Source organism: Orcinus orca, chromosome 11, assembly GCF_937001465.1.
Source record: "Orcinus orca chromosome 11, mOrcOrc1.1, whole genome shotgun sequence".
NCBI classification, from domain to species: domain Eukaryota; kingdom Metazoa; phylum Chordata; class Mammalia; order Artiodactyla; family Delphinidae; genus Orcinus; species Orcinus orca.
In genome coordinates this window covers 37,846,400-37,872,964 of record NC_064569.1, presented here as the reverse complement: position 1 = coordinate 37,872,964, position 26,565 = coordinate 37,846,400, and positions in this window count along the sequence as shown.

Sequence of the window (26,565 nt, the reverse complement as noted above, 5' to 3'; positions counted from 1 at the left end):
TTTTATCTTTTAGTATATTCTCAGGGGTATTTTAAAAAGAAATTGAGAGGATGTTTGTTAGGTATTGCTAATTTGTTGCCATGTTAATCTGAAAGTTTGTTCAAGTTATTTGATTTTGTTTATTATTAAGAAAGATCAATTGAGCAGAATAATTGAATCTCAGGCAAATACTCAGTCTCTTTGACCGTTGGAGATAGAAGGGAAATTGGACATCATCTACTCCAAACCCCTCACTTTATCTTAGGAATCTGATGGCCCAAGAGGATCAATAACTTGCCCAAGGATGAAGCCCATTAGGGATAGAGAGCTGAGTAGGTACTCCATATCAATTGGTTGGTATAATTCTGCATCACTTATTTGTTATAATATGAACGGGGGTAAGAGGAGGGAAATACCAGATGTTTCTTGTGGGTCAGGCCTGTGCTAGGGGTCTTACATATATTCCCTATTTTGATCTGAAAATATGTATTCTTTTCCACATAATGCCAGTAAGGGATTTTATTTTTATTAAAAGTAAGGGATTTTTAAATTTAAAGATTTTGCAGAGCAACTATTCAAATGACTAAATACCTTTATCTGAGAAAGTAAAAAAAAAAAAAGTGAAGGGTCTTTACTAATTTAGTTGTAATGACCAGACTGTTTGTGTTTCCATCCAGGGTACCTGCATGAATATTGAGGTAGCTGGGAACATGAGTTAGCAAGTAGGAAGTCACCTTGTGAATACTATAGTTAATGGAAAAGACTATGAATAACCTGGGAGGGATATTTTACTAGGAGATGAGACCTTGAACTACCCCTACCCACCAAAGTGCACACCATTAAGTAACTATATCTGCATTGAGCCAAATTCTTCATAGGATGTAGCTCGACATATATTATCACCTATGACTCTTGGGTCTCCCTTTTTTATGCTTTACACTGGCCAGTCCCTTTGGTTCTTTACATTTGCCTCCCTGAGATTACACTATGCCCTTGAATGGAGTTTTGGTTGTTCTCAAAACTCTCCAAGCAAACATTTACAGTCTCCAGGTTTACCACCATGACGATCAATCTCATTCATTATGTGTAGATTAAATCTTTTTCCCTCCTAGAGGATAATCTTACTTATCTTCTTTTCAAAATATTAGCAGATGCTTTTATTATCTCTCCCATGTAGTTATCACTTAGATTATTGTGACAATGTAATCAAATTGTGAGATGAAGTTACTTCCTCTGTGTTAATCATGGAACTCCAGCTCGGGAAGAGACCTTAGGAAAGCATCTCACCCGGACCTCTTCACATAGGTGAGGGAATGCCTTAGGTCAGGCATACCATGAGCTATCACTTCGCTTAATTAAATCCAGAAATGACACAGAACAATATATCTGGAAATTCACTTCAGCTGACATTTTAAAAGTAGTGATTATTCCTTATGTTTAAACACAATCTTCCTAATTTTATTTAACTTTATTTCTTCATTAGTTGTGTTTTTTTTTTTCCTCCAGAAGAGAGGGGTAGAGGAAGGGAAGTATTCTAGAATTGTGGAATGACTATGAGCCTTGAGGCAGGAGCCAGGTAAACAAATGAAAGGTGACACCACAGTGGTTTGGCTGAATGAACCCTGACCAAAAATAAAAGTGATGAGATAAGGTTCGGGGACTGGCCTTGACATTCAAGGAGGTTTGGGCCTGAATTCCCTACTTATGTTCTATAAAATTTCCATTTCACCTTAATGAACAGAAAACCAGTTGGGTGTTAAATCTAGGAAAGAACCAGAAGTGAGAGGGTAGACCTCGGAGTGGGGCTCATTGGAAAAGGAAGCCGCTCAGAGACCAGCTAGGCTGCCTTTACTGCTCCAAAACAACAGGCACACCCCTCACAACCTCTCAGGTATTTCAGAAGAATCTCTATTCCAGAGGTAAGGCTTACAAAGGAGAAAGTAGACGTGCAAATGCTCTGGACACCAGGAGGCTCCAGGGCTACCTCAGTGACTAAGGCTATTTTTATAATCCAGCTGTGGACAGTATGACTCCAAAGACCCTTATGGAGATTTGAGAGACAATTTTAATTTTTACTAAGTCTTATTACTTTAAAGTGGCTGGCTGCTTTCTTGGCTGGGATGAAATACTCCCTTAGGACGAAACCCAAAATTTACCGTGACAGTCTTTTGAAGTGGTGAAGGGAAACAAGAAAAGTGAGTGTTATTAGGTGTGAAGAAGGCATCTCACTTCTCCAACTCACTTTGACCTCTGACACAGCAGGCACACAGACTGATTGGTTTTCAGTCAGTAGCTGATCGAACCAGGGTACATGGCATGCTCCCTGGGACATCCAGTTCACCAACAGCAGTGGCAACTTCCTTCTATCTGGTCCTTGTTTATTCAAGTGTCACATGTACAGCCTCACTGATAAATGTATTCTCATTCCAGGATAGATTCTCCAAACCCTGGCATTAAATTGATTCTGCAAGCATAGGGACACAAGGAACAAGAGACCAACTTTGAACTTAGCTTGACGTTTCTTTAGGGATTGTGTTAATCAGGGGCTTTCAGAATCTCTATTCAAGAATACTTCTTTCTCACCCAAAAAGAGTCAAATCTAAACTGGATTGAGTTTGATTTTTAAAAAGTTGAAGAAAATATTGTGGTAGAAAACAATTATTTGTTTTTTTTTTTTTGCGGTACACGGGCCTCTCACTGTTGCGGCCTCTCCCTCCCGTTGCGGAGCACAGGCTCCAGGCCCACAGGCCCAGTGGCCATAGCTCACGGGCCCGGCCGCTCCGCGGTATGTGGGATCTTCCCGGACCGGGGCACGAACCCGCGTCCCCTGCACCGGCAGGCGGACTCCCAACTACTGTGCCACCAGGGAAGCCCAAAAAACAATTATTTGTAAAGGTGTACGTATCTTGGATGAACTAGGATGAAAATTATGCTTGATATATAAAACATCTTCCACTGACATATTTTCAAGGGAGGATGACGTCTCTTCAAATAGAGATCTACTCAAGTTCATGTATACCACAATGGTTCTGGACTTAAGACAGTTCTAAAGGTCATTTTAGTTCTGAGTATCTGAGTAGTAAACACTCACTGTGGAAGGTTTGTAAAATACAGAAGCCTATACGAAAGAAAATGGAATCCTTTAGTAAATCTTTAATCAGTGATAACCACTGTTAACTTTCTGGTATATCCTTCTTGTTTTTTTCTGTGCATTTTTAAAACATGGTTAAGATTAGACTATGTACAGGGTAATTGGGGATAACATTTTACAAATATTAACCCAATGCCATTTTATTTCTCCCTTTTATTTCCTTGTACCTTTTCCAAATGTGAGGTTGGATTCATGAGCTTCTTGCCCCAGGGAGAGAGGGTGTTTGTAGTGCCTAGAAACTCTTCCAGCCCTTTGTTCCCTTCTCAGCAGTTCATACCACCATCCAGCTACAGGCTAAGGCCAGAGTCCTTGGGGTCAGACTTGGCTTTTTCCTCTCATACTCCACATCCATTTAATTAATATGTTCTATTGGCTCAATCTTCAAAATATATTTAGCTCCCTCCCACAAATTTTGTGTTCAGTGCTTTCATTTTCATACAGCTAAAAAAAACCTTTCTAATTCCTCTTTTGACTTTTTATTTGACCAGTGAGTTATTTAAAAGTGTGTTACTTAGCTTTTGAATATTTGAGGGTTTCCCAGATATGTTTCTGCTACTTATTTCTAATTTAATTCTTTTACAAACAGGGAACATAATTAATGTAATTTGAATGATTTAAAATCTACTGAGGTTTGTTTTATGGCCCAGAACATAGTATATCTTAGTAGATGTTCTTCTAAGATGTTCGTCTAAGTAGTCTTCATCTTAGTAGATGCACTTGAAAACAATGTCTAACTCTGCCGATCATGGGTGCTGTGTTATACAAATGTCCATTAAGTCTGGTTGGTTGAAAATGTTGTTTAAATCTTTGACTCTGATTGTGGATTTCTCTATCTCTCTTTGATATTCTGTAATTTTTTTGTGTGTCATGTATTTTGAAGCTGTTGTTAATACATATATGTTTATGATTGTTACTCCCTCTTAATGAATTAACTCCTTTATCATTATGAAATGATCTTCTTTACCCCAGATAATAACCTTTGTTCAAAAATCTACTTTATCTGGTATTAACATGCCACTCCAGCTTTATTTTTTGGCCTGTGTTAGCCTGGTATAACTTTTTCCATTTTTTACTGCTAACCTATTTGTGTCTCTATATTTAAAGTGTGTTTCTTTTAGGCAGCACATTATTGGGTTTTGCTTTTGTTATCCAATATGACAAACTCTGCCTTTTATTTGGGATGTATATGCCATTTAAATTTAATGTGGTTGTTTGTGTGGTTGTGTCTAAATCTATTGTCTTGCTTTTACTCTTTGTCCCATCTGTTCTTTGTTTCCATTTCACTTAGTTTTCTCTCTTCTTTTGGATTAATTTTTTATTAATGATTCCATTTTATATCTTTTCTTAACTCATTAGCTATAACTCCTTATTGTGTTTTCACTGGTTGTGTTAGGATTTTTAGTACAAAACTTTAACTTATCACAGTCTACCATTTTGAGTGAAGTATAAGAACAATACAATGTGTACCTCCATTTTTCCCCTCGCTTTCTTTGTGCTTCTTTTCTTTTTTGATGCTATTTTTTCATGTTTTATTTCTACATATTTTGTAACACTCACAATGTATTATCATTTTTCTTTAGTCATTTATTTTTCAAAGAAATTCAATTATAAGAGAAAAATTATTATCCACATATTTATTATTTCCAGGACTTTTCATTCTTGTGTGTAGTTCCAGTCTTCCATTTGATATAAATTTTCCTTTGCCTGAAGGACTTTTAACATTTCTTACAGTGCAGGTGTTTTGGTGATAAATTATTTCAGCTTTTGTGTGTCTGAAAATGTATTTTGCCTTCATTTTTGAAAGATATTTTCCCTAGATATAGAATTATACTCAGTTGACAGGGTTTTCCCCATCAGTATGTTAAAAATGTTGCTCCACTCTCTACCTGTTGGCACTGTTTCTGACCAGCAGTTTGCTGTCTTCCTTATTTCTGTATGTAATGCCTCCCCTTCCTCCCTGTCATGGTTTCAAGGTTTTCCCTTCATCTTTGCTCTATTGAAAATTTTGATTATGATGCAATTTTGTGTAGTTTTCTTCATGTTTCTTGTGCTTGTGATTTGCTGAATGTCTTGAATCTGTGTGTTCATAGTTTCATCAAATTAGGAAAAAAATATGCCATTATTTCTTCAAATATTTCTATGTCTCTCTTTCTCATTCAGGGACTCTAGTTATAACTAGATTAGGACATCGAGGTAGGCCACATCTCACTGATGCTTCTTCCTCCATGCTACCCACATCTAGACCACCCACACACTTTGGTGTAACTTGTTACATTTATTTGTTTAACACCAGGTTACACAGTCAGTTTGTGAGGCAGAAGTGACATGCGTCCTATGCATGTCTTCAACTCCAACACCTAGTTCTATGCCCTCCTATAAATGGCATTCAATAAATATTCATTATTGGATGAATTTGCATATCACTTTTTGTGGCTTCACTGTCTTCTTGCATAAGACTCAGATATGATAAAGATATTAGTTTGCTAATAAGTACAATTTATGTGAAACTGTGGATGTTGAAGACAAATAGAAAAGAGTGGTCTCCATAGTGCTTGGCAGTGGAGTTTTAGAGTGAAATTCTTGGCTTGCTGTTCAACTGCAGTGGGAATATTAAATCCATGACTTCATCCCAGATGTTTCTTTTATTGAAACACTTTCAACACTTCAAATCAACATAGTTAGATTAATACTAAATTTCAAATTGACTAAAGTAAACTTTTCCTCAGATTAGTTCAGATAACTAGAATTCCAGGGAAATTATGAATCGGTAATTCAATAAATATTATTCTTGCTTTTGTCTTCTTTGTCTCCCTTGAACTTTATGCTATTATTTTAATAAGCTTTTTTCTGGTTGGGTTAGACTTGACCATCTGGAAGTAATATGCAGTTTTATTTAAAATAATACACAACATTCTGAAATGGGTATTTTATTTTATTTATTTATTTCTTTAACAATAGGCAGTATTGGCTTTTTGTAGGTGCCTGAGGTTAGATGACTGAAAGACAGGAAAACAGGTAGGTAACTAGTCAATATAAAGGAGTGACGGAGAAAAATATACAAAATATGATTTGTTTTTCTGTCTTTGCATATGTATTGAAATAATATATTTAGTTTAAAATATATGTTTAATTCTTAACTAATCTGAATCTGAATTCTTCTTGAACAAGTGTTTACAATTTATCAGTGTTTTCGTCACAACAGAGAGGAAATGAAAATACATCTAGCAAAATGCTTTTCCCTTTATAAGAATGGAATTGTCAGTTTTTCCTTTTAAGAGCTAAGAGAACACTGTGTTGTGGTACCATGCAGTGGGAATACCATGTTCCTTTCCCTTCTAGCTATTCATTCTTCCCTGGATATCTCACATGTCCCCAGGACCTCTAGCCTTCCAGGGCCATCTTTCCTTTAATACCAGTTAACTTAATCTAAGCTCCCAACCTGCACAACTGCATGAAGTCCAGGTTATATGGTTGCCCTCACCAAGTATATCTGAGAGTCCTCAAGGAATGCTTATATGACCCATGAAGATGTTCCCCTGCATTTGTCCCTTTAGCCAGCCACTGCTCTCCATACTTATGCTCCCCTCTCATACAATGGCTTGTCCAGTCTGCCGTGGCTTCTCCCTTACAACTGCACCCCATGCATGGATCTGGACATCTTTATTTCTCTGAAGCATCCCTATATAAGGTTGAGTTTTCAAGAAAACTTCATTGAAGGCTTGGAGGTTACTAAATGGTCCAAAAATATCCAACTATCGCTACTCTTAAGTCCATTATCTGGGCCCTTCTATATATCATCCTCTATTGGTTTTCTTTCTCCTTAATCCTTAGACTGCTGCCATCTTCAAGGATCTTTGCCTGCATTCTCCTACCTGAAATTTAGGCTCAATTTCTCATGGACTGCAAGACCCTTTCCCAGTCCTAGACCTTTTCCTTTCCTGCTCTTGGGATGATTGGCAGGAGGAGTTCCCACTTGTTTAAGAGCGCACCCACGCTCCACTGTAGCGTGTGGTCTGCCCATCCATCTCCCTCATCCATTGTTTAGACAAGACACTCTCAGCAGCTGACTGTACATCTCCTGAGGGCTTAACAGAACATCAGTAGAGCAAAATCAAGCAGTCCAGTACCTCTAAACCAACCCCATTTACTTCTTCTTCATGGTCTTTCCTCTAGTAAAAGGTGAAGGTGAGATCAGATCCCTAGATCCTTCTTGGCATGGCCTGGGGGTATGTATAATGTCTTTCAGGAACCCTAGCCTCTATGGCACTCCTGTGAAAATAAGAAAAAAGTGCCCTTTCTACCAGGAGACTAGCACCTCATGGACTGGTGAGCAGTGCATTGGCTGATTTCTCTGCTCTTGGACAGGTGTCCTGAGTAGGGCCCAATCTACATGCAGCTCCACGGTGGCTCTGATGCTGCAAAGGCTTAGACCTGTCAAAGATCCATGCCAAGGTTGGTCAGTAAGAAAAGTGCTCAACTTGTGCTGAACCATCTGCATTAATATCCCCTTATTGGTTTGAGACTTTCCATGGGAATTTCCCCTCAAACCATGAAGAGTCTTATAGATCTATAACCAAACTGGCTCATAGAAGTGGTTTACTGCAGACCCAAAGGAACCTCTGCCCCAGGATATATGCCAGGTCTCCCCCTTGAACACAGGAAATAGTTACCTTCAACCTTTTACAGATCCCAACTCCAGCAAGACCTTTTTATTGGGAGAGTTTTTCTTTACTTTCTTGAAAATTGCTTTTAATTTTAAAAGGATGGAGCATCTTCCCTGGCAGTCCAGTGGTTAAGACTTCACCTTCCAATGCAGGCGGTGAGGGTTCGATTCCTTGTCGGGAAGCTAAGATCTCGCACGCCTCGCAGCCAAAAAATCAAAACATAAAGCAGAAGCAGTATTGTTAATAAATTCAGTAAAGACTTTAAAAATGGTCCACATCAAAAAATGATCATAATAAGGATAAATAAATAAATGGTTGGGGGGGGAACAAAAGAAGCAAAGCCCATGAGGCCACCCTGCTTCCCTGACTCTTACCATATTATAATGGAACTTTCTGGACTTGTTCCATTATGAGAGGTTTTCATGATGAAAGCTTATTTTTCTATACATTGGAAACAAAAATCAAGAATGTTTAAAGAAAAACAAAAAGCATTTTATGTTTCTACAGTTATTCTCTGACTTAAGAGAAACACACTGATAACTGTCGCCCAACCAGGTTTAGGCACAGCGCCTCCCCCTTCTCTCCTAGTCAGGCAGATGACAGGTGGAAGAAGGCTTCCTGAGGCAGGCAATGCCTCACACAAACCCTGAGGGACTCGGGGAGCCACCCAGGCCAGACCCTTGCCATACACTCGTAATCTCAGGCACTTGCACGTATAAGCCTATTTTACAGAGCAGAATATGAGACCGAGGGCTTTCAGGCCCCACCCTGCCTGCCTGGTTCCTTCCCTCTAGTTCCTTCATCAACAAACATACTTTTGAGTGTATTGTGTGCTCTGAGTTGCAAATGACAAAATTGCAGGTAAGGAGGGGAGCTGTCCGTCCTCGCTATTTAACAGACAGAATGCAGGCCTTGAGGTCATACAGAACAGAATGCTCTGTCCAGGCAGGGCATCAGGGAGGACTCCCTAGAGGAGAAGGCTGAGGCCTGGAGGGCAAAAGAGATACCAGCCAGGCATATTCCAGGCTCTGCTTCCAGACTGGGCCAGGACGAGAGCCTGGGATCCTGGGCAGCTGGGAGAGCTATGAGTGGCGGGGCTGGAGGTGAGGGTGGGGGAAGGGTGGGGGGGGGGCGGGAGGGTGGGAGTAGGGTGAGAAGTTGGGGTGCCGAGTCCACACACTGGCAGGGTCTCTTGGAGGTACTTCTCAATCCTTGATGGCCTCACAGTCTTTCCCTTGCCTCAGCGGTGAGGCAGGCCAGCCCATCTCTATACAAAGTCCTTAATTTTTTTTTTTTTCTCTGTCCTGGTTCTTGCTCCAGTCCTCAAATACTGTGTATATAGGTTGAAGTTTTTGCTACCAGAGAGAAATAAATAAATAAAAAGTCACAAAAGAAGTCTTCTTTGCTAACACTTTAGTGTTTATATGTGCTCATGTCCTTATTTGCCCTTTTTGAAAAACAAAGCATTTCTAAAAGCCCATTTTTTTAAAAAAACAGGAAATATGGTGCTTCTGATTGCAATCTCACGTGCGTTCTCTTTTTCTCTGTAAATGTATTCTACACTCAAGTGAAATTTCACTGGTTATATGTGGGTAAGTTTCCAAAGAAACCCTAATAGTATCAAGAATTGTCCCTGCTCCAGTGTGTTGGCCAGATTTTAGTTTCAAGCAAAGGCTTTTAAAAGAAAAATCTGTGAAACAAGAATATATTTGTCTAAAGTAAGAAATAAGCCCTTGAGTATCCCCAGTGGGGATATAATTTTATCAGCTATTATTTAGCAGTCTTAGATATGGTTTTATAGATGAAACTGTTTTTGTGCTCTTTGGAAAGAAAACTACAATAGCCTCATACATCATATGCCCAGCTACTGAAGGTATTGAAGATACCATTTATATGAGGCCATCTATTTGACTCAAATTAATTTTATTGCCTTTTTTTAATAAAACTTTTAAATTGGTTATTGACTAATAGCGTTCTTGGATACCCATGTAAGTAGACTGAATGGTTGTATAAACACAGAAATATGAACACGTTCCTTTCATGGGCATTAAAATACTTGCCCCAATCCAGTGATGCATGTGACACAATGAGTAATCTACGTCCTTTCTCTTTGCTTCCCCAAACACCTCCTGGAGAGTGGGTTCATTCAAGGGTAACCATTGGTCTGTAAATCTGGGATGAAATGGTCTTCCAGAGAATGTGTGTGTGTGTGAGATAGAGAGACGGAGAGACAGAGACACACAGAGAGAGACCTTGGTCATTCTAGGGTTGGTAAAGACCTTTGAGATGTGAAAGATTATACCAGCTGCTTACCCCTCTCCACAACCACCATTGTATTCCTTTGAACTCAAGCCCTAAGAAAGGTGAACATTTAGACATTTTGTGTTTGAGAAACTAAAGAAGGAGCCACTGGCCTGCAAGGGAGAAAGCACCAGGTCTGTGAGTGGTGTATGCTGAGACCGTGTTGAGTCTGAAAGGTAAGTATGTCTATTAATGGCGGCAGGGGGAAAGGTTGTCTAAATGGGCATCAGGTCAGTGTGTGGAGCAGTGGTGGAATAGAGCACCTTACCTGCTGCAACAGACTAGCCACCACTTCATCTCTGTGCTCATCCTGTTAACATAATAGGAAAAGTTATCATGTGACTTAAGGACTGCAGGTCCCAAAGACCTTAGAACAGTGGTCCCCAACCTTTTTTGGCACCAGGAACTGGTTTTGTGGAAGACAATTTTTTCATGGACTGGGGTGGGGGAGTGGGGGATGGTTCAGGCAGTAATGCGAGCCATGGGGAGCGATGGGGAGCAGCAGATGAAGCTTCACTCGCTCGCCTGCTGCTCTCCTCCTGCTGTGCGGCCTGGTTCCTAACAGGGCACAGACCGGTACCGGTCTGAGGTCTGGGGGTTGCGGACCCCTGCCTCAGAACACCCTGAGCTGGGCACAGAGGGAATGTTACAAATCATTTCAAGATGATTCCAGTGCATGAGGGAGTGAGCAGTGGGGTAGTGGTATATCACAGGATCTCTTAGATTAAGGACAGTCATCATCAATCAAAACATGCATCTAAGATTTGAGGTAGGGAAAGGAACCACACAGACATACAGGTAAGTCCTTATCACAGGACTGTACCTTACTGACAGGTAGAAAAGTGAGAGTAGCATAGTTATGTTATGCTTTTATGTTATGTGAGATCAGTGTGTTGGCTGAAGTTAGGATTTCACCTAAGACTTGGAATCTTTTTCCAAGTTCATTAGTTACTAGCATAATTCAGTACTGTATGGTTGTAGGACTGAGACCCTAAATTTTCAGAGGCACTGTTTCCTGCCACATGGTCCTCCTCACAGCATGACAGTTTACTCCTTCAAATTCAACAGGAGAGCATCACTGCTGCTATAAAGCTCTCTCAGGGAAGGCTTGAACTGTGTTATAAAGAGCTCACCTGATTAGGTCAGGCCCACTCAGGATGATGTCCCTGCCACACCCCAATGCTTTTAACCATTTTTAAGTGTTCAGTTCAGTGACATTAAGTATATTCATTGTTGTGCACCTATCACCACTATCCACCTCCAGAATTTTTTCAGCATCCTATACCGAAACTCTCTACCCATTAAACTACAACTCCCCACCTCCTCCACCTCCCAGATTCTGGTAACAACTGTTGTACTTACTTTCTCAGTGACTTTGACTACATTAGTTACCTCATAAGTATATGATATAAGTGGAATCATAAAGTATTTGCCTGCCATTTGTCTTCAAGTTTCATCCATGTTGTAACATGTATTAGAATTTCATTTGTTTTTTAAAATTGAGAATATTCCATTGAGTGTATATACCACATTTTGTCTATCCATCAATGGACATTTAGTTTGACTATCTTTAGGCTCTTATGAATAATGCTACTACGAACATGGGTGTACAAAGATTTGTTTGAGTACCTTTTCAATTCTTTTGTAATTTTACCAAAAGTAGAATTGCTGGACAGATTAAGTATTTACTTTTTTGAGGCACTACCATACTGTTTCCACAGTGGCTGTACCATTTTCCATCTCTACCAACAGTGCACAGACACACCAACACTTGCTGCTTTCTGGTTTTTTGATAACAGCCCTGCTATTGGATGTGGAGTGGTATCTCTTTGTGGTTTTGATTTGCGTATCCCTAATGATTAGTGATGTTGAGCATCTTTTCATGTGTTTATTGGGCATTTTAAATTTTTTAAGAAAATGTGTATTCCAAGTCCTTTGTTCATTTTTTAATTGAGTTGTTTGGTTTTTACACTTTTGATTAATTCAAAGTCAACTGATTAAGGATCTTAATTATATCTGTGCAGTCCTTTCACTTTTGCACATCATGTAACCTAATCATAGAAATGAAATATCATCATATTCATAAGCCCTAAACACATGAAATGTGAAGAGATTATATACAGGACATTATTCTACAAGTCTGGAATCTTGCAGGCCATCTTAGAATTATGCCTCACATGATCTGATATGAAGCCAACAAAAAAATAATGAATTCTCCCTGGTTTCTGTAAAGCTTCATTCCAATCCAATTTCCTCAATTACAAACAACTGTAAACTCTGCTAAGAGGAAAGTATTAAATAAATCAGTATTTTTCAAGCTCGGTAAAGTGAATCAGCCTTACACAGGATATAACTTTGAAAAATTCTTGTCCATGATACATGTAAGAACAGCAGTACACTTTACAAAGAAGGTCAGGTATTTCCTAAGAAAACTCAACTTCCTTTTCTTCTCTCCCTTAAAAAAGTGAAAAGTTAATCTTTCCATAAGCCACTGGATCAGGGGTCCCTGGTGTCTCCCTTTCCACAAACTATGTAGAGAATGTTCGAGAACCTTCACTCTGTGGTCAGAGTCCAGGGGCCTGTTTTAGAGACAGTCTGGTCATTAGGGCAAGACTGTAGAGGATGCAGAGAGGATTCAGGGAAAATAATGTAAAATCTGAGGAAGGATTCTATAAGAACAGTTGTTTCTCTCCCCCCTTTTTTTTGGTGAAAAAGAAATGGCCAAGAAGATAATTCATATTCTTCTAGTGCTTGTGTAACCACAACTTTTATTCCTATACAGGTCAGGAAAATAAGAACATACACTGTCTTATTGAATACTTACACAATGTTATATTGATAGATATTGTAAATCAAATCACAAAATTAAGTACAATTCAATAAGCACATTAAGTATTTAATTTATAGGATTTTCTTATAAGGAAATGATGAGAAATGTAGGCAAAAATATATGTATGGTGGTGTTTATCACAGTGTTATTTATATTAACTGTGTTATCTTAAGTGTAATTGTAGCAAATAAATTGTGACATATTCATTAAAACATACTATGCAGTTATTAAAATGATTTTTAAAAAGTTTTTGTCTGTTTTATTTTTTTAATTTTATTTTTTAATTGAAGTATAGTTGCTGTATAATACTATGTTAGTTTCAAGTATAGAACAGTGATCAGACAATCAAATACATTAGGAAGTGTTCACCATGACAAGTTTAGTAACCATTTGTCACCAGACAAAATTATTATAGTATTATTGACTATATTCCTTATGCTGTATATTATATCCCTATGACATTTATTTTATAACTGGAAGCTTGTATTTCTTAATCCCCTTCACCTATTTTGCCCAATTTCCCACCAGTTTGCTCTCTGTATCTATAAGTCTGTTCCTGTTTAGTTTTGTTTTTTAGAGTCAATATCTAAGTGAGATCGTACAGTATTTGTCTTCTTCTGTCTGACTTATTTCACGTAGCATAACGTCCTCTATGTTCATCCATGTTGTCACAAATGGTGAAAGTTCATTCTTTTTTATGGCTAAATAATATTCAATTGTATATATACACCACATCTTCTTCACCTGTTCATCTACTGATGGACACTTAGGTTGCTTCCATATCTTGGCTCTTGTAAATAATGCTGCAGTGAACATAGGGGTGCATATATCTTTTCAAATTAGTGGGGTTTTTTCTTAAAAAAAAAAAAGCCAGAAGTGAAATTGCTGGATCATGTAGTAGTTCTATTTTTAATTTTTTGAGGAACCTCCATACTGTTTTCCATAGTGGTTGCACCAATTTACATTCCTATGAACAGTGCACAGAGGTTCCCTTTACTCCACATCCTTGCCGACACTTGTTATTTCTTGTCTTTTTGATGATAGCCATTGTGTCAGGTGTGAGATGATACCGCATTGTGGTTTTGATTTGAATTTCCCTGATAATTAGTGATGTTGGGTATGTTTTCTTATGTCTGTTGGCTATCTGCATGTTTTCTTTGGGAAAAAAAACCTATTCACGGCTGCTGTCCATTTTTCAATCTGTTTTTTTTTTTTTTTTTTTTTTCTGTTGAGCTGTCTGAGTTCTTTGTATATTATAGATATTAACCCCTTATCTGATATATCATTTGCAAGTATCTTCTCCCATTCAGCAGGCTGCCTTTTCATTTTGTTGACAGTTTCCTTCATTGTGCAAAAGCTTTTTCGTTGGATGGATTCCCATTTATTTTTGATTTTGTTGCCCTGGCCTGAGGAGACATATCCAGAAAAAAATATTGCTAAGACCAATGTCAGAGAGTGTACTGTATATGCTTTCTTCTAGGAGTTTTATGGTTTTGGGTCTTAAAGTTAAGTCTTTAATCCATTTTGAGTTTATTTTTATATATGGTGTGAGAAAGTAGCCCAGTTTGATTCTTTTGCATGTAGCTCTCTAGTTTTCCCAACATCATGTATCTAAGAGGCTGTCTTTTCCTCACTGTATATTCTTGCTTCCTTTGTGATAGATTAATTGACCATAAATTATGGGTTTATTTCTGGGCTTTCTATTCTGTTCTATTGATCTATGTGTCAGTACCACACTGTTTTGATTACTGTAGTCTTGTAGTAGAGTTTTAAATCAGGCAACATGATACTTCCAGGTTTCTTCTTCTTTTTCTAGATGGTTCTGGCAACTCGGGGTCTTTTGTGTTTCCATACAAATTTAAGATTATTCTTTCTAGTTCTGTAAAAAATGTCATTGGTATTTTGATCAGGATTGCATTGAATCTATAGATTGTCTTGAGTAGTATGGTCATTTTAACAATATTAATTCTTCCAATCCACAAGCATTGTATATCTTTTAATTTGTTTGGGTCATCTTCAGTTTCTTTTATCAGTCTCTTATAGTTTTCTGAGTACAGGTTTTTACCTCCTTGGTTGAATTTATGCTAGGTATTTTATTATTTTGGATGCAATTGTAAATGGGATTGTTTTTTAATTTCTCTTTCCGCTAGTATGTTGTTGGTGTAGAGAAACACAACTGATTTCTGTATATTAATTTTGTATCTTACAACTTTACTGAATTCATTTATTAGTTCTAATAGTTTTTTGATGGTGTCTTTAGGATTTTCTATATGTAGTATCACATCATCTGCATACAGTGACAGTTTTACATCTTCTTTTCCAATTTGTAAGCATTTTACTTCTTTTTCTAGTCTGATTTTTGTGGCTAGGACATCTGACACTATATTGAATAAAAGTGCCTTGAGTGTGCATCCTTGTCTTATTCCTGATCTTAGAGAAAATGCTTTCATCTGTTGAGTATGATGTGAGCTGTGGGTTTGTCATATACGGCCATTATTACATTGAGGTATGTTCCCTTCATGAACGCTTTGTTGAGCATTTTTATCATGGATGGATGTTGAATTTTGTCAAAAGCTTTTCCTACATCTATTGAGATGATCATATAAATTTTATCCTTCATTTTGTTTACAAGGTGTGTCACATTGATTGATTTGTGAATATTAAACCAACCTTGCATCCTGGGATAAATACCACTTGATTATGATGTATGATCCTTTTAATGTATTGTTGAATTTGGTTTGCTAATATTTTGTTGAGGTGAAAACTATTAATGTTATGGGAAAATGTACATGATATAATATTTATTAAAAAAGAGGCACTGTTTTGTATATGCCATATTATCTTAATTTTTTACGTATCTATGCATATAGAAAAGCCTATCTAAATATACCAAAATTTTATTATTAATTGTCATTGAATGATTGAGTTGCCAGTGTGTTCTTTTTTTTAAACATCTTTGCATTTTTCCAGTCTCTGCAATAAGCCCATATTACTTTTATAATTATAAAATATACAAACACTAGTTTTTAAAAAGAAATGGTAAATGAAGGGTGAAAGAAGCATTTTAAATTATTCTTTGTTCAATCTAGTGACCCACTTGTAAGAAACTCAGTTTGCGTATTTGTGTTTTTAGGAAAGGAAAATGTAAGTAGTATTGGCTCTTTCTTGTCTTTGTTTACAACAGTTTCAGCCATTTCTATTTTGGGAGGAAAATCTGTTTTAACCCAAATTCCCTTCTGACTCAAATCCTCTTTCTGTTCCTTGAAAAAGAAGTCTTCATTAATTGTCTTCACTTCTTTGCCAACACTCATCCTAAATACAAAGCAATGTGCCTCCCTCCCCAAATATTGTCCTAAAATTGCCCTGGTCAAGGACCTGTTATAGAAGCTTCCCCTTGAACTTTTAGGGACACCATTCACTTTATATTATAGTCTCTGTGAATAACTAACAGGGCTGATACACAGACGTTGCCTGATAACCAAAGCCAATTCTGCTTTCAGAAAGTTACTAGATATTTCAGCAGTATTTGATGCAGTTAGCTTTGCTCTCTTTTTAGATTTTTAGTCTGGAAAGTTTTTGAAAATATGCAAAAATAAGGCAAATAATATAATAAGCTTCCATATACCCAACCATCAGCTTCAACAATTAACAAATTGTAGTCTATTCTGCTTTTTCTATACCCTCAACCACTTCTGCCACTTTCCCAGGATTGTTTCAATGTAGATTCCAGATTCGTATGATTTTATCTGTAAATATTTCAGTATGTATTTCAAGAATCTCTTTTATAAGTATAGTTACATTATCATCATTAGAATCTTGCATCAGTAATAATTTGTATCTATTGTCTCATCAGTGCTTGCATTTCTCCAATTTTCCTCTAATATATTTTTTTTATTTTTAACACTTTATTTGAATCTGGGTCCAAATAAGAACCCACACATTTTAATTGTTAATAAGTCTCTTAAATATCTTTAATCTATAAGTTCCCAGCCAACTTTTTTTTCTTCCTTGCAATTTATGTTGTTGTGCTATTGAAGAAACAGTGTTTTGCCCTGTAGAGTTTCCCACCATCTGGATTTTGTTAATTGCATTCTTGGGCTATCACCAACTCATTTCTCTGTCCCTCATATTTCCTATATATTGATAGGGGTTTGATAAAATTCAGCTTCCATTGTTTACAAAATTACCTCTGAGGTGGTGGTGTGTACATATAACAGGAGGAACACACTATCTGGCTTCCTCTGTTGGCACTGTCTAGATGAATCTATCCCAGGCTTATTATACTCTATTGCACTTTTCTGTTTACTTGGCTCTCTCCCTGTCAAGACTGTGAAGTCCTTGAGGACAGGGCCAGTGTCCTTAGCACCTAGCTTAATGCCTGGCACATTGGCCAGAGAAATCTTTCAGCAATGCTCCAATGAGATATAACATGTCACATAGCGTACTTTTCTACCAAGTCCTCCAGGAAAAATTAGTTGCAAAATATTCCCTTAGAAATCCAAAGGAAATAAACCACTGTATTCCTGTTGCAAGAACAATTATGGTTTGGAGAACCTCTCTTACCAAATGATAATTGAGGTTTAGAGCAGCTGCCCATGATTCATTCATCATTAGCTAGATAGCGAAAACACTTTGGGGTTGAAACCACTTTTAGTTTGAGACAATAACCAATAAAATTCATCTTCCTATTTTCTGTAGCTAGGGACTATGTCCACTAATGAGGAAACTGAGTTTTGAGAAGTTAAATAACTTGCCCTAAGGCACACAGTTAATGCATGGCAGAGTCAGGGGCTTGAATCCAGGTCTTTGGACTCCAAGGACAAATCTTCTCCAGCATATACTACAATACAGGGCTGCTGAGTGGCTTCTGCGTTAGGTGGGCCTTGACAAACCATAAAACACAAATACTAGTCTCCTTTAACTCCGAAGAAAAAAAATATCATCAAATCCACCTGCAGAGTTACATGATTCTGAGCCAGGAAAAACCCCAAGATCAAAAGAGCCAGACGACAGGAAGTCCTCAAGGTTGTGGCAATAACCAAAAATCCCCCCTCAACTTTGTGCATTGTTCTAAGAGAGAAAAATAAGTGGTTTAAATTCTGCCATTGGGGAAAGCCTCAAAATTATACCCTGCCAGCTGCCCTTGGCCATGGGGCAGCCTGAGCTGCTTCGTGGAATCCCTTGGTCACTGGGCTTGTGCTGGAGCATCTGCCAGCACTCCCTTCACACACGTCACCCACTGCATTGCCACACTGGATGCTTGACCCGGGCCATGTGTCCTCACCCAAATTAGAAACTACTAAATCAGGAACCGCCCCCTGGCTGCACCAGTGGGAGCTCAGCAAAGATGATCTCAATGGCTCCCGAGGCTTTCCAGATCTGACTGCTCAGGCTTGTCCTGAGTAGCTTCAATAGCTTACAATCAGGACAAACCAAGCCATGCCGAGAGTAAAGGCCAGCTTAGCTCTCTGATTTATTCCCCACAGGTTCTGAGCAATGCTTCCGTCATTTACAAAACCAGCGGTACCCTCATATTCGGACCAGGCATGACACGACTTGAGTACATGATACTTGAAGGCGAATACACTATACGCTAAAAGCCAAAGCCAAAAATCAAACCTGATCCAGAGACTGTCAAGAAAATTCAAATCTGCCTTAAACTCAGATCACAAGGTGACAGTGGGGAAGCTCCTCCTTGCAACTCTCCTCTGAGCTCTTCAGCTGAGAACTTTTATAGAACCAAGTGGCAAACTTTAAAAGCCACCAGTCTTGTTAGGCGCAGGTTGAGTTATTTGATGTTCTTTCCATGCCGCTGAGAACTCCCTGAGCACCAGTGTGTCAGACATTTCCTTCTTTGTGCTCTCATAGCATAAGGTTCGTACTCTCCTTATTGCACATATGGTCCATATTGCATGAGAGTTACATACTGGTGTGGCCATTGGTTAGGGTTCACCCTCCATCCTCTGAAAATCAGGATCCTTGTGTTGTTCTACTTTGTTGACCTTCAACTACAGCAGTGCCTGGCATTTAGTAAGTATTGGCTAAATGAATGTTGTTACTTCAACAGAAAAACTTTACATACACAATTTCTTCATCTAGCACTCCTGCCCCCGTGAATCCTATTACTTCCAGAGAAGAGGGGGAATCTTCAAAGGCAATTTTCACCTAATTAGTACAGAGTATTACTAGTCACAAAGAATCCTTCTTTCTCACTGAAACAAAAATTATGGACTCTATTCTAGAACAGTCTAAAATGAGACAGCAAAACCTGAATAAAGGTAAGGTTCGCATTTTTCTTCTCTGGAAGTAAATCCAGGTTTATGATGAATACAACCTAGGATGAGACCAAGACAGTTTGTCTTGCTTATCCTGACACTTCCTGAAAGCCTGGATGAGTTGTTGGATCATTTCGAGGTTTGGTTTCCTCGCCAAGGCAACCAGGGGTCAACTAAGGAATCCTGTCCTAAATACAGCTTTCTTCGAATAAGTCCTCTGGGGTAGCTCTGAACTGGAGCTCCCTGATCTAGGCAAATAGGTTGCATTTCCCATACTAATGCCAATAGAATTCCTGGAATGTTGGATTGAGAAAGCTCTGTGGCTGCTTTTAGCGGGAACTTCATGGCAGATGAGCGGCAACCACCACGGATGCAGATGGGGAATCAGGCACTAGGGCTGGGTGCTTTGATCACGTTCCAATCCAGAACAAAGTTGCTACCTAGGAGCCTTAATCATTTCAACCTTGAGAAATGCAGAGATGATGAATTCACACCAAATACCCCTAATTCATACTTGCTTATTAAAAACAACCCTTGCAGGGTTTACAGAGAAAAGCCTGGGAGTTAAGAACAATAAAATGTCCCAGTACAGATCCTTCTCCATGTGTCCTTGGCAGGCCTGGCTGAACATAATCCCCACAGGATCCTGTGCTGTGGACCAGGAGTCACTTCCTAAAAGCCAATTGCTGCCTATTTCATTGATTTGTTGACTGCACAGCCCTGACCTGCACGTGGCAATGGGAAAGTTGTTCCTTGGCATCGAGGAGAATAATAAGAGGAAAACCTGCCAGGATAATGCACCTGGCAGAACTTGTTAAAACCATTTCTATTTCCAGAACTAGGAATGTACATGGACCTCAAAAGCACCAGAGAGTCACTCTAGCTATGCTTAGTGCCCTTAAGAGGAATTGTTTGCAATCTTTGATCCCACATGACCTACCCCAGGTAATACCTAGAAGAATATTTCAAATGTTTTATTTCCTAGGTGGAGAGTCTATCTCTCCATCCACTGCTCTCCACCAACCCCCATAGCCATGGCTCATTTAGATGGGCATAAGGGAAAAGAAAAAGTTAAAATCCTCAAAAAAGAAACAGGATACTGCCAAGGTCATTTTCACCTTTGAAATGAATTACATAAATATCAGGTCACATGAGTGGATGGAACAGTGTCTTACATTTTTAGCTGCTGTATATGAGCCATAATTTTAAAATATCCATATGTAGCCTTAACTATGCTTTGGTTTCTTTCATCACACTACATAACCCTTTACTCCAAATATACGTGATTAATTCTCCACCAGATACTTCCACCTGATACCAAATCCTACCTCTAACCAGTTGCTAATAAGACACACATAAAAGAGAACAGGGAACAAGGATGAAAGTTTTTTGTGCTAACTGCTCATGAGTATGGAGGAAACGTAGGTTATCAACTTAGGATGCATCAAAAGAAGGAATGCTGAAAACAAGTCAAATGCACAAAGCAGAAATTTTAAAAATCCATGACAATTTGATACAAGAATTTTTCTAAAGCCTACCAATAAACACATACCAGTCATTTTATACACAGTCACTGAATTGAACTAACACTTGTTCTAATTTCTTAAACTCTCTCTGAACTCCTTAGTCTGAATTAGGATTGTGGACAACTTCTTTCCTTTTTATCCTCTACCTTCCCAACCAAAAGTAGTCCACAGGCATCAACAGACAAAGCCAATGCAATTTTTGAGGACAAATCCTAGCAGACACGATGAATTCTGTACATAGGAGTGAGTCTACAGAAGGAACCAAGTTCAAGGAAGGTGACACGCAGTTTACAGGAGAAGCTTTTCTTTCTGAGAGATCTGGTTTGGCTCATCCAAGAACCAGTCTCAACAAAAGGCAAATACACACACTTTTAGAATTCATCTAGGTGATAGTCTGATATTTTTTTTCCTCTTATCTTCTTATTTCCTGAAGACAAATGTCTCTTTTAACTGTGATTTTAACCTATCCAGAGCAGACTACATTAAATGAATGTTTTATCTGTAAAATATATCACAAAGAATAAAGCAACTGCCTCTGATGTTATTGGAATATAACTGATTTTAATTGTTTACATGTTTTAGCTTTGTTTACTTTCGAGATGATTTGAAGAGAACAAAACTTTTCATAGAGAATGAGTAAGGTTAGGAAAGTAGATAAAAGAAATTAGTGGAGAGCCTTCAGTAGTTTCTCTAGATTGTGGGAAGATACCAAATATTCAACAAGGAAGTCAACTCTACCTGAACAATGGCCTTGGTATCCACCCTCTTCTTTCCACTGCCCCGAAATAAGTCCTCATCACCTCTTGTGATAGTCAATACCTGGGCTCCCTGTGTCCTTTCTTTCCCTCTTCAATCCATCTTATATCAATCACATAGGCAAGAAATATGTAATAAGCGTCTACTACATGCTAGGCATATTTTTAAATAACCATTTCAAACACTATTGGAGGGATCTTTGGAGAGAAGAGGCTTTAAATATATCCACTGAATTGACTTTTAAAGGGAATGACCTGAAAGCGTGGTCTGTCTACCAAGTTCATCCACATAGGATCTATGAGTAGGAGTGTGTGTGTGTGTGTGTGTGTGTGTGTGTGTGTGTGTGCCCCTCTAGATGAAAACCTGACATTAATTTGCTTTCTTCTCTGAAGAAGACAAAAATATTTTCAATCATTTAGAAGACTATTCCACAAGAGCCTATGATACACAAGAGTTTCAAAGCTCTGGTCCTGGCTGATGTCCTTAGGTGTGAGGAGACTGGGTGTCACTGTGATATAATTACTATCATATTTCTCCAGTCATTTAAGCTAAGTGTGATTTCAAAGGATCAGCCACCTCCTCCCTCCCAGAATCTCTGGTCTGTTTCAAACTTTATTTCATTAATATTCTCAGGCCCTCTGGTTCCAAAAGCAGCTTTGAGAATGTTTTAAAAAATATGTAAACATTATTTTGAAAATTTCTTAAGTTATTCTAGGATGAATTTTATTTTCCCATTTAAACCTATAAATCTGAAAGTTTCTTTTTTAATTTTATGTGAATAATAACTGGCAGTTTTAAGAAAAAAATTTGATCCTAAGAAGTCTCATCAATTAAGAGGTCTTTAAGCCTTTGGAGAAAGACGTCATATATATTCCAATATTGTACGTTGTCTTATTTCTGTCTGTTGAGAGAGGAGTACTACCTGCTTGGGACTTGTCAAATGATACCATGGAAAGGGCTTGGGGTCTGGGGAAGACTTGGATTTAAACCCAGTCTCTATCCCTCGCTGTGTTCTCCTGGGAGAGGCACTTTGGATCTCGGTACCTCAGTTTCCTCCTGCAAAACCTCACAGGTTGGTGTTGAGGTATGTGACATCGCTCTGTGAACCTTGAATTACTCTGTCAAGCACTGGTTGTGAGAAGGGTGCCTTTGGGAGGTGAGGCCTCTCTCTGACAGTGAAGGAGTTGAGGAAACACCCCCCCCCCACCCGCTCCTGCTTCTTCCTGCCCAGCAGAGATGGGGTCTCCTCTTGAACTTTAAAATTACTTATCATGGCAAGTTTCTGATACATACTACAAGTACGAAAAACACTAAAAAGTGTTAACATTACCCATCGACCAATTAACTATTGAAGCTAATCAGTGAGTCTGAAGAGCCTTTGGCATAAACATGCAAATTTTTTAGCCACTATCTGTAACGAATATTCCACTTTTATATATTCCACTTTTCCAAGTATTGGGTTAATCTTTGTTCTGCCTCCTGCACTTTTTTGGCTGGGTCCTAATCAGGGAAATATACAATGGGAATCCAGACACCAGCTGCAGGGATGCATGATTACACATACTCAGTTGTGTAAAAAGTAACCAGTAGGGGGCTTCCCTGGTGGTGCAGTGGTTGAGAATCTGCCTGCCAATGCAGGGGACACGGGTTCAAGCCCAGGTCTGGGAAGATCCCACATGCCGTGGAGCAACTAGGCCCGTGAGCCACAACTACTGAGCCTGCGCGTCTGGAGCTTGCACTCCGCAACAAGAGAGGCCGCGACAGTGAGAGGCCTGCGCGTTGCGATGAAGAGTGGCCCCCACTCGCCACAACTAGAGAAAGCCCACGCACAGAAACGAAGACCCAACACAGTCAAAAATAAATAAATAAATAAAATTTTTAAAAAAAGACAGTAGTGTTGAACAAAATTGACCCCTTTTAATTTCTTAAAAATACGATATTCTGATCTCTAAGCCAAATGGATATTAAGTAGATGAAAGATTATTAACAATTATCACATGTGAATTGTGATTAAATTTACTGGCTAGACAGAAACTCTGACAGAAAAGAAAACCTTTTTTTCTGGCTTTAGAATAGAATCCATATACTGGTCCAACCGTAGACTCTCCCAAAGGCCTGTGGATTGTTATTAAAAAATTAAATCCCGGTAATAGGATTTTTGAGGACAATTATGGTAGTCTAGTTACCCTGTTCAAATGTCACTGAATTAATCCTTCTATTTCTGTTTCAATAAACATAGGTAAACATAATATTTTAAAATATAATATCAGTTGAAACTATTTTCTTTAAAAATCCACTGGCACATTTTTCTGCTCACTTTCTGTCTGCATTTCCTCACCGGGGCTATGTGCTATCCGGGGACATTTTGGTCACCATCAATTCCCTTACCTGACTAATCAACCTGCCCACCTGCTTGAATTTCATGAGCGTCTGACTCAGACCACGGCTCATCTTCCTCGATATGCAGACGTTGCCAACAAGCCCAGGGTGGTTATTTTTACAAGCTAGTCGTTGGAACTGATCAGCCCGTCCAGTCATGGTCGTGAACCGGGTCACTCCAGGGACACAAGTAGAAGAAAGGGGAAAAGGGTCGTGCCAGGCTGAGCTATGGACAGGCCACTGAACTGCGACTTCCAAGAACTTAAAAATCGTTGATTTCCTATTTTTTCCTCAAAAGTCACTCTTTTGAGGAAAAAATAGGAAAAGATTCTGATTCCTTAAGACTTATTTCTGGCATCTATTTTGTAGGAGGAAATGGAGGGACCATAGTTTGCAGTCTCTGCCTCCCTTTCATTTCTATGTCTCTAGTTACTCACGCCAATCACTTTGCTGAGAGCTGATGAAGGGTTGAGGTGGAGGGGAGCTGAGGGTGGTGGAAACACAAATGAATTCCAGTCCTGGTAGGCAGACTACCACTGCACTTAGGGCTGGCAGTGTCCCCAGTCACACCATCTCTTTTATGGGTCCCTGTTCTGTGAAATGCTCAAAGCTTTTCTGTATATCCCACAATATTGGACACATGGCCAAGCATCTGAAGGGCTGCTTGAGTTCCATTGGTTTAGTAATCGTCTACTTCATTTCTCCAATTATGAAGTGAGTTTGCATAGATTTAGTTGGTTTCTGAGATACTAGGTCTTGAGGTGTTACAAAGTAACTTTACTTGAATTCAGTAGATTTTATATTTTTTAAATATTCCCCTCTTACCACCCCCCAATTAATCATTTCAGTAGTCAGGGGCAATCTGTTATATAATACAGTCTCTTCAGCAGCAGAAAGGACAACAGTTAATGATTGATAGATCAGGATAGACGTTGAAATTTTGAAATCGGAGAGTGTGATCCACAAGGTGACATACACACTTAGGTCTCTTTGTTTTAAAAATGTACTTTTACTTAAATAAACATATTTCTTTTTTTAGTCTCGTGTATTATTAAGGCAACATTAACACAAATTACCAAGAGGTATGGAACTTAGGTTGACTTCACATTTGAAATTTTGACACTAATTTGAGCATTTAATATTTTGAAACATTTTCTGGTCACATACAAAAAACTAAGTTTGGATGACAAATCTGAGGAAATAAAGAAAATTCACAAAGGTCCTTGTCACAATTTTTTTTGAGAAAAAGGGCACTGCCTAGTTGAATTTCTTAGCTCTAAAGACGAATTTGGTGTGACAGCTATGGAACTGGGTTAGCCGAGAAAGCCTGAGGGTTAAGTGAGAAATCTTGAGGTAGATGAGTTCTTTGAAATAAAGCATTCCATAAAGGAAGGACAGTCTACTTATTATCCATGCACACAAAACTTCCAGGAAAAAGTTACAATCATTTATTCCTATACATCCACAGAGTGGTGGATTGTCCATTGGGTTGACTGGTTGCTTTTTCCTCTCTCTCTGATTTAGATACAATTATCAATATATCCCCTCTTCTATCATAGGGTAGGACCGTTATCCATCTGGGGAATCGGGTACTACAAGGCCTTACTGGAGGGGGAAAGACTGACAAATGAAGTGTTTGAAGGACTCCCTGAGGAAAAGAACACGGTAGCGATGGCATCTCTCCTAAGGCTGCTTGGAAGGCAGTGAAGCAGGTGCACAGAGGCGACAGGGGTATTGCCAGGAGAGGGCTGGCTAGCTGCCCTCACAAGGTCCTCACGGTGAGACTGTCTCAGGGAATGAATCCGCCACTTGCCAGGGAATGACCTCAGACTTCTGAGCTCTGAAACTCATCAGTAGGTCAAAGTTCCTTGGATTTAGAGATATACAAAACTAAAAAGATCGTGAGGTAGAAACACAGAATGCCAGTCTATTAAATTTTAAAGAGAAATATAACTATCAAGGAGACCACACATTCAAGTCAATCTGACCAGTACAAAATACACGGAGAAGTTTACTTTGGAGAAAAGGAAACAGAACAAGGGGAATTAAAAATTGTATGAACCAGATATACAGCCAGCATCAACTCTGACGGCTGCCATGTCCATCTCCATAATATGAATACACTGGCCAGGTAGACTGGATAAATCCACTTCTTGGGCATGCACAACTCAGATTTGCCCATGATTTTCATGGGACTTTCTAAATCTCTCTCTACTCCAAATTACGGTGGACTTATTCTTTACTTTAATTTTCAAAGAACGATCTTACTTTCCTTATTTCCAAATTTTTGAGGTCTATTCTTCTGGACTGTCTGCAAGATATATGACCAAAAGATTTAGAGTCAAATTCTGGAACACAGCAGCAGTGAAATGCATCTGTGATACCCACACAGTCAAAAGGCACAACTCAAATAGCACCAGACCCTGAAGAGATTGGGAATGACCACAGACAAGTGTTGTGATGGATGGCGTATATCCTTTTTTTTTTTTTTTTTTTTGCGGTATGCGGGCCTCTCACTGTTGTGGCCTCTCGCGTTGCGGAGCACAGGCTCCGGACACGCAGGCTCAGCAGCCATGGCTCACGGGCCCAGCCGCTCCGTGGCATGTGGGATCTTCCCGGACTGGGGCACGAACCTGCGTCCCCTCCATCGACAGGCGGACTCTCAACCACTGTGCCACCAGGGAAGTCCGATGGTGTATATTCT